The sequence below is a fragment of the Petaurus breviceps genome, unplaced genomic scaffold (assembly GCF_028583685.1).
Source record: "Petaurus breviceps papuanus isolate PSGF00001 unplaced genomic scaffold, PetGlider_PUasm1.0 84, whole genome shotgun sequence".
Lineage (NCBI taxonomy): Eukaryota > Metazoa > Chordata > Mammalia > Diprotodontia > Petauridae > Petaurus > Petaurus breviceps.
In genome coordinates, this window is record NW_027186645.1 from 1,777,379 (window position 1) to 1,787,079 (window position 9,701).

Sequence of the window (9,701 nt, forward strand, 5' to 3'; positions counted from 1 at the left end):
AGACAGACAGACAGACAGACAGACAGACAGACAGACAGACAGACAGATAGATAGATAGATAGATAGATAGATAGATAGATAGATAGATAGATAGATAGATAGATGGATGGATGGATGTATAGATGGATGGTTAAATGGATAGATAGATGGACAGATAGATGTTGTTGCTGGTGAGTCATTTAAGCTGTGTCCAACTCTTCATGACCCTGCTTGGGGTTTTCCCTGCAAAGGTACTGGAATAATTTGCCATTTCCTTCTCCATCTCATCTTACAGATGAGGAACTGAGGCAAACAGGGTTAAACATTATGTGCCTAGAGTCATGTAACTAGTAAGTGCTGAGTCCAGAACTGAATTCCAATTTGAATTCCTCCTGACTTCAGGATCAATATTCTATCCACCATGCAACATAGCTGCCCAGATAGATAGCTGAATATTAATTATTCACTATGTGCCGCACTCTAGGCTAATTGCTATGAGTATAGTTACAATAAAAAAGATAATCCTTATCCTCAAAGAGCTTACATTCTAGTGGGAGAAGACAACATATAACATGGAGTTAAGGGCAGGGGAAGGTACACAAATGATCTGTGGCGCTATGGGCTGGTCAGGATTTTAAGAAAGCATGATAGTTGATGTGATAACTAAACTCTACTCTTTCTCTCCTCCTTTCCTGACCTGCTCTGGCCTGCCTGACCACATGACACCCCCGCACACCTACCACCAGAATGTAGCTATGCCAATGCTGGCATGGATTAGTAAGACACTGGGGAAAGTCTAAGACTTTTAAACACCTGGATAAAATCTTCAGGTATCACACACCTAAGTCCACAGGTATGCCATCCACCAAAGCACAAATACAGCTTGTGAGAAACTGAATCACTAAAAGCCTAGGATCACCTGTGATCTGAGAATAACTTCTAAAAAGCTAACAAATCAGTCTTCTTATTCAGTTGTTCCTTGCGTATGCCTTCTGTTGTTTGTAGTTTTATTCTTCTAATATCATTCTCTTGGGCTTTAAGCAGAACAATCACAAGATCTAAATGTAAGGAAATCTAAAGGTAAGGATGCAAGCTTTGCTGGCAGAGGTGGCCAGCGTGTGCCCAGACTTCTTCTAGTGAAAGGAATCAATTTAAATCAAGTAGGACTAATGGCACGGACTTTTCCATTAGAAGGGGCAAGTCCAGGAAGTCTTACAGCTTCCTGAGCAGCCCATAAGAGTACCAACTAAGCAGACTATGAAACCTATTAACAACAGTACCAAAGATTTTAACTAGTCCAAAGCATGTAGCCTGGGTGGTCTTAGTCTGAAGGAGTGATAAACTTCCCCCAGGCAGCAGCAATGTAGCAGCAGTGACTGTAAGAAGCCCAAAGGTCTGTAGCAGAGAGCAAAAAAGTGTCTATGAGCCATAGCAGAGAGTAGAAAGTCCACAAATAATAGCAACAGAAACAGAGGACCACAGTAGAGCACAAGCTTGCCAAAGCTCCAAAACAGCAAACATAAGATCAACCAAGATGTAAGCAAGGACCAAGCCAAAGAGCTACCAGAGGTAGAACCATGAGGACTCAGACAGGAGGTACTGCGTGTGCTGGGAAATTTTTAATAATTAACTCACAAAAAAGTACTCACCACAGGTTTATAATCTTAATCTGCATCATTAATATTTCCCCATCATTTTCTTAAGTCTGTACCATCAACAGAATACTAAATGAAGCCCCAGTTTGTACGGCTTGCTGATTTCTGTAATGTCAATGCTCACACTGAAAATTTAGCAGTTGGCTTGCAGGTTGGAACTCGTTCTAGCACACCCCCTGAGGCACCCCCAGCTGCGCTAAAAGGCAGAGTCTAAAATGGTTCTCTATCTCAGAGCATGAGTTTTCTGGGAAATCACTCACTCTCCCACTAGCACACAGAAAAGTTTGTGGGAGATTGTACTCCATTTGTTCATGGGGGATAGAGTGGAGCTGAGAATGATTCCACTGCTTGATTTTCCCCGTTACTTTATGGTTCTGTTCCTGGTTAAATATTTTGCTATTTAATTTATGGTTCCTGCCTGGTCTGTTAGTAGAGGAAGTATGAGCTAAATATCGCACTCACATGAGCTCAAGTAACAATGTGATTTTAGAGGAGATGCCTGTTAAAGAATGAGATTGGATTTAATTATATTTCTTTGTTGTTACTGATTACAATTAATAATAGACTAAATCAAAGGTGGGAGAATGGACTTCATTAAGATCAGAAAGAAGACTTCAAAGAAGAATAGCAGAGTAATGATAAAATAATATGAAAGTAGAGTTGGCCAATAGGAAATTAGAAGATATAAAACTAGCAGAATTTGAATCCACACTTCTTGGGGTTTTTGCACAGATGCATCTCAATACAAAAGTGTATTCTGATTATTCTTTTAAATGTACTAGGTACTTACATCTAAATCAGCCTAACAAATACAAAAATTTACCAGACCACTTTTTTGCCAACCCACTTCCTCCCATGAAGTTCACATCTATTTTGCAAGTAATTGCTAATAAAATAGTTAACTAGCAAAGATATGAGGCTTTAAATTTTGCAAAACAATTTGTAAACATTATCTCATTTTATCCTCATAACACCATTAAAGGTGCTATTATTATTCCTCATTTTACAGGTGAGGAAACTGAGACAGAGGTTAAATGCCTTGCTCAGAGTCACACAGCTGGTGTCAGAGGTCAGATTTGAACTCGGGTCTTACTAAATGAATGTTCAACATTCCAACAATTGTATATTATAAAAACATTGTGCATATTATGTAAAGCATTATGTAAATGTTTGCTATTGTTAAATAAATAATAAATTAAGGACAACATGCCATAATGCATAGAGAGGACTAACCCTGAAGTCAGAAAGACCTGGGTTGGAGTTCTACCTCTGATTCACACTAGCTGTGTGATCATGGGCAAGTCCTGTTTCTACAATGGCATTTTCTGACATTAATTGATTCACAAGATCAAACACATAAACAAACAAAAACAATAAGTAAATTTTAAAAGGATTTTTTACTACAGACCCAGTCTAATCTTAAATTATATGGTACTTTCCAGTTAGAATGAATAAATAACATACTTATTGAAATTTGTGGAGAAATGGCTATCTGCCAAGCTAATAGAGACAGAAGACCTAGGAGAGTTAATTGCTGCAATGATCTGAGTTCAAAGGGGCATGTTTTTTGTTGTTTTTAATGGAAAATGAAATCTGCCTTTGAAAAACTAGTTTGATTATCATTGCCTTTTGTTTTTACATAGGTAATTTTCTTCTTAACTTATTCCTCTCATAGAAACTTTCTTTGTAACACAACAAACATTTAAGCAAAGCCAACCAGTCATGTCTGATGATGTATACTTCATTCTATATCCATAGTCCCCTCCTCTTTACTAGGAGAAGGAAAGTGAGGGAAATCTTCACTAAAAAAAGTTCAACATATTCATATAGAAGGTAAAATATCACACATAAAAATTAATATAGGCACATAGTAATATAAATAATTAATTAATAATTAATACAGACACATATAGCTTAAGTGTTCCACCCTTAATTAGCAAGGTCCCTTAGAATAGCCTATAAGTTGTGTCAATTTGGTTAGAGCATGAGGAAACAGAGTCATGGGGTTCTTTATGTGTACCATTTAGATTTTCCTAGTCCCATGGGGGAGCACAGACCACACCTCCAACTTCAGCTAGTAGTCTTGCAAATTTTATGCCATATGTGATAGGACTCATATTTCCTAGTGGTACTCTGATGCAGTTTCTTTACCCCTCTTCTCATAACTTGGGGTATGTTAAGGCTCTGCTGTCTTTGCTCTTCTGACAGAAGACTTCCATTTAAAGAAGACAAAGCTATCCCTGGGACTTGCTTGACACCAGATTCCTTGACACAGCTTTCTCATCTAAAGGCATAAAAGATCCCAGCCTTGGCCAGTCAGGGGCCTTCTAACACAGTGGATTTCTGAAGCCCATACAAGTCACCACATCCTTCAATGTATTCTGCCCTAATGTTCAGATTCATTTCCATAAGGTGATAAGGGAGGATGTGTCCAGAGAAGCTAAGGGACGCTATATCATCTCCTCCTCCTCCCCTCCTCCTTCTTTTCCTTCTTCTCTTCCCGTTCCTCCTTCCCCCCTCCTCTTCCTCTCCTAGCCTTGCCCTCCCTTCTCCTCCTTCTTCATGTGGGGACTTAGACTCAGGAAGACCTGAATCTGATAGACAATGATTATCTGTGTGACCCTCAACAAGTCATTTAACCTTTTCTGTAAAATGAGGATAATAATAGCATGACCTCACAGGGTTGTTGTGATGATCAAATGTGTAAGCATTTTGAAAACCTTTAAAGCTTTATGTAAGTACTCATGATTAGTCTTACAACTGCCATCATCAAAGACCATTATGCCACCAGTATTCCAGTTCTGCTTCCCAAATCTGTCTAGAACCCTACTCACCCTTATTCTGACAAAACAGTCCCGATTTCCCCTCTTCCTACCAACCAAAAGCTTCATTTCCCAACTTGCCTATTTCTATGGAGAATACTGCCATTATTCCAATCACCCAGGTTCACAGCGTATAAAGTGTCATGCTCCCCTCTTTTCTTTTCTTTTTTTTTTGGAGGCCAAGTCAGGGTTAAGTGACCTGCTCAAAATCACAAAGCTAGTAAGTGTCTGAAGCTGGATTTGAACTCAGGGCCTCCTGACTGAGGGTCAATGCTCCATCCACTGTGCCTCCAGCTGCCCCTGGTCCCTTATTTTCTATCCAATATCTCTCATATTCAATTAGTTGCAAAATCTTGTTGATTCTATCTCCAGAACACATCTTACTTATTAATTGCATTGCATCTGAATTGCAGTTTTAAGTGAAGGGGGGAGGTGACTAAAGTTCTCTTGTCCTTTACCACCAGGGTTTAGCAGCAAATGGTTTCAAAAATGAGTGCTATTTGTGGTAAGCCTATGACCACATCAGAAAATGAAAGACAAGTCATTCACAAAATTTGTCAAAGGTTATTTTGGGGCGTACTTCTCATATAGGGTTCTTGTTCTCACATGGCAGGAACTATGCTACAGGTGATGTATGTCCCCTCCCCCACTTCTCAGGAGTGACTGGTTTGGGTTCCCTGCTGATCCCACCAATGAAAGCACTTTAGCAGGGATAGAAATCCACTAAGTTTGCAGCAACTTGAAGGTGGAGCTTTGGTCTATCCCTAAATATAAGAAGAAATCTCACTTTCTCACCTGGACTGCCAGGTTTCTATCAGCTCCTCTCTCATATAAGACCTTTACCATGTGAGTTTCATGGTGTCAGAAGCCAAATTTAGCAGTTTGGGGGCTAGGCTCTGTAAAAGGACATTTCTACACAGTACTGCCTTAAGACTGGGCTAGCTAGGCCTCTTCTGACTCAGGTACTTCCCCCCACTTTGGAGGACCTCTCCTCATCATAGGTCAACAAAATTATTAAGATAAAAATGAAATATGCAGAATAAAGCAAAATAATAATGAATGACCTGCCCAACTTAGCCAATTTTACCTTATTTGTATCATATGGGACACAGGAACCTCTGAATTTACATCCAAATTAAGCTAGTCCATTTTCTTGGATTATGTGGCCTAAAAGTGAAGCAAAGGCTGAGGGAGCCTGACAGAAGATGAAAAGCAGTTGTGAGAAGCTGGGCTGCAGAGTAGTGGCTCTTCACTCCCGCCTCCATCAAGGGAAGCAGCTGGAGCCAACTGGAACTACCGCTTGCCCTGCCCCCACCCCTCTCCTGCTGCCCCCAGAGCATCGAGGCTGGGCTGGACTGGACTGGGCTGGGCTGTCCTCAGGGTGGCAAGGGGTCAAGCTGGGTTCCTCAGCATGACTTTCCTGTCCTGGAGCCCTCCCTGTGGTCAGGGGCTGCTTTGCCCCACATCCCCAGGACACTATGGAGGTGACCATTAGAGGCATTCATGAAGTCCTCTGAGTGACAGTGAAAAATGAACACGTTCAAAGACAACCAGAAGCTTCTCTCCACCAGCAGGATGAAGTGGGTAAAGGGATAAGCAGTCCATTGATGGTGTGCTCTTTTCCCTCCTGCTTCTTTCTCTCCCATCCCAGCCATGGAATGGGACCACGTATACAGTGGAGACAAAACAATAACAACAAGCATTTACATGGCCCCTCAAGGCTTGCAAGGGGCTTGACATATGTTATCTTATTTGATCCTCACAATAACCCTATCCAATACTGGGAGGCAGGTGCTAATATTATCTCCATTTTGCAGGAAATTGAGAAAGAGAATGGAGAAGTGCCCAGGGTCACACAGCCGGTAAGTGTCTGAGACAGGATTCGAATTTAGGGCTTCCTAACTCCAAATCCAGCACCCTCACCATTTGGTCACCTCAACTAGACATCTCAACAATAGTGATCTTTGAAACCTCAGAAATAAAACTTGGATTTGGAAACATATTTTTTTGTTATCTGTTGCCTGGAGTGCAGGTCCAGGTACTTGATGTAGTGGGATCAGTAAGGAGGCAAATTTTAGTTCAACGAAAGAAGTACAAAAGGCAGCTTGTCTTAGAGAAGCTGGTCCTTTACATATGCTAGTCCATGTTACTGTGGGCAAGTCACTTAAACTCTCAGTATGCTATACCAGGGTTCCACAATCTATTTTTTAAAATATACTTTATTTTTATCCTCAATTACATGCTGAAACAAATTTTTAACATTTGGGGCTTCTTTTTTTATAACGTTTTGAGTGCCAAATTCTATCCTTCCCTCTCTGCCTCACCTCCCCCCTCCCTGAGATGGCAAACAATCAGATATAGGATATACATGTGCAATCATGTACAACATTTCCACATTAGTCATTTTGTACAAGGAGACTTGAATAAAATAAAAATAATGAAAGAAAGAAAATGGAAAATAACATGCTTCAGTCTGTATTCAAATAATATCAGTCTTTTCTCTGGAGGTGGATCATCATTAGTTCTTTGTCTCCAATCTATTTTAACAGTGTACCCTTATCAGTAAATATTGTGTTTATTTATAAATTATTTTCTACTACTAAACTAATACAACACATTATGAAACATACACAAAAATAGAAATTAAAAAGGAGAAAATGGCAAAACAAATTTTTAAAAATATTTTATTTATTAATGGGGCAAAAAACTTGTCACTAAAATATTAACTTTTTGGTGAGAACAATGATTAAATGTGCTTTTTTTAAAAAGCGTTTTGGAGGGCAATTGGGATTAAGTAACTTGCCCAAGGTTACATGGCTAGTTTTTTTTTTTGTGTGTGTGGGTGTCAAGTGTCTGAGGCTGGAACCAAACTCGGGTCCTCCTGACTCTGGAGCCGGCACTTTACACACTGCTCCACCTCGCCATCCCGATTAAATGTGCTTTAAAAAAACCTGTATATTGTGGTGGCAAATAGGGAAGATTAATTAGTTAATTTGACCTATATAGTTAACCAAGCAAGTGAATTTTTTTGGCTACTTAATTGAGAGACACACGAGACATCAATAATAGATCATGTAAATGAATTTTTAAATATTAATCAGAGTAATCACTTGTAGAATAGGGACTGAAGCTGTGAATTCATTGACATAGGGAGCTTGAAGAGGGGAAATTCTCTCTTCCAATGTAGGCCACCATGTTCTCTGCAATTTATGAACTTAAGAGTGTAAACTAGAGCACTGAGAGGTTGTGACTTGCCTAAGGTTACAGAATCTACATGTCAGAGATAGAATTGAAACCCAGGTCTCCATAGCTCCAAGGCTAGCTCTTTTACGTGGTTCCTTTGGTGGAGTTATTTCATTCTATACTTTATTTGAAATTTTATATTGCTACTATTGCACTGTGTTTGGATAACTAGTTTCATTCAATTATATTCCAGGCAGGTAGAACTAGGAACTACTTTCCAAATTCTTTCTGCTATCTCCTCCTTCTGTGCACTTTGTGTAGCCCACTCTCCCATCCTGGAACACATTTCTTTTTCACCCCAAGCTTCTCCAAAACCTTCTTTTCCCTCAAGGTTCACCTTACCTACCATCCCTTCTCTGATACTCCTTGATGTAAGATTTTTTCCCACTTAAATTTTCCTTGAGCTCTTTTATATCTCCACCTTTCATTTGTCATAAGACTAGGGACTGTATTCTACTTATTTATGTCCATGTCACAACTTGCAAGCGCCATGAGGGCAGGCAGTATATTTTTACCATTGTAGTGCCAGTGCCCAATCAATAAGCTTGTATTTAGAAAGAGCCTGCTATCTGTCAAGTACCTTGCTAGATGCAAGAGATACTAATACAAAATTGAAACAGTTTCTGTCATTTAAGAAACTAATATTTTACTAGGGGGTTATGAATGTGTTCACAGATGAGTAAATACAAAAAAATATACAAAATAAATGCGCAGTGATTGGGAGCAAAGCTAACAACTGCGGGAATCAGGAAAGGCCTCCTGAAGGAGGTAGCAGTTGAGCTGTTGCTTGGAGGGCACTAAGAGGTCAAGAGGGGATAACAAGTAGAGAGCTTCTTGCATGGGGAAGGACAAAGAGAAAGGAGATGGAATGTTATATATGGGGACCAGCGTCACTAGAGCAGTTTGCATGTGAGGAAAAGTACTGGGTAATTAGCCTAGAAAGATGTTTTTGTTATCTTTCCTTCTGGAAGAGGACCAATGATATCAGGAGAGATTTAAGTGAGGTAGAGCTATGAAAAGTCATCAGCCTCACTCTCTCCTCAAGAGTCACTGGAATCCAGTGGCAGGACAAAAGTCGAGACACCTGGCAATGGTGCAGGATGTCAGCCTAGAAAGATAGGTTTGAACCAAAGAGCAAAGGACTTTAAATGCCAAATTTTGTATTTGATCCTAAAAGCCATGGAGAGCACTGAAGCTTCTTGAGGAAAGAATACTGATGACCAGTGTATTCACTCAAACTTTATTAGTTTTCTCTTGGAAGGTAGATTGCATTTTTCATCATGAGGCCTTTGGAATTGTCTTGGATCATTGTATTAATCAGAGCAGCTAAGTCTTTCACAACGGATCACCGTTACACTATTGCTGTTAATGTACAATGTTCTCCTGGTTCACTTTGCATCAGTTCATATAAGTCTTCCCAGATTTTTCTGAAAGCATCCTACTCATCATTTCTTCAGGAAAAGATGGATGCAATTAGGACTGTACTTTATGCAAATAAATTTAGCAGCAGTATGGGGAATGAATTGGAGAAGGGAAGAGCTGGATACAATGGGGACCAAGGCCATTGGCAAGTGATGAGGAGGATCTGGACTAGGCATGGGGGATTGTAACACAAGTATTCAAATGGACAACAGAAATACAAATTTAGGAAGTTCTTTTAGCTCTGTATGGTTCAGTATTTTAAATCATAATACTTCCCATGAAAAGGTGAATGTTGTAAGCTACTTATTCTAAATCATTGTCAGCGATTATTATATGTCACATGGTCCCATTTTGTAATGCATTTTAAAATTTGTATTGACAGGTGACATATAAAAATATTTGCATGGGTCCCACATTCTCTCAAAGTGACCCTGTTTCTATCTGTCCAAGTCAGGGATGGGAGAGGAGACCTTTAAATGAGTTATTACTTAGTTAACTCATAGCTTTAGTTAAATAATGGGAGTAAGCAGAAACTGGATCAAGTTTAGAAATTCTGGGCCACTTACTAGTCACAGGGGAA

General features: G+C 39.7%; 1 long non-coding RNA gene across 1 annotated transcript in view; it reads right to left on the reverse strand.

Annotated features, from left to right (window-relative positions):
* Window positions 1-1,761, reverse strand: part of LOC138176185 (uncharacterized) — a 61,231-nt gene extending 59,470 nt beyond the window's left edge. The window contains exon 1 of the long non-coding RNA XR_011172185.1: window positions 1,629-1,761. This is a non-coding gene — a long non-coding RNA (uncharacterized lncRNA). The remainder of the gene's footprint in view (window positions 1-1,628) is intronic.
* Between the last annotated feature and the right edge of the window lie 7,940 nt (window positions 1,762-9,701).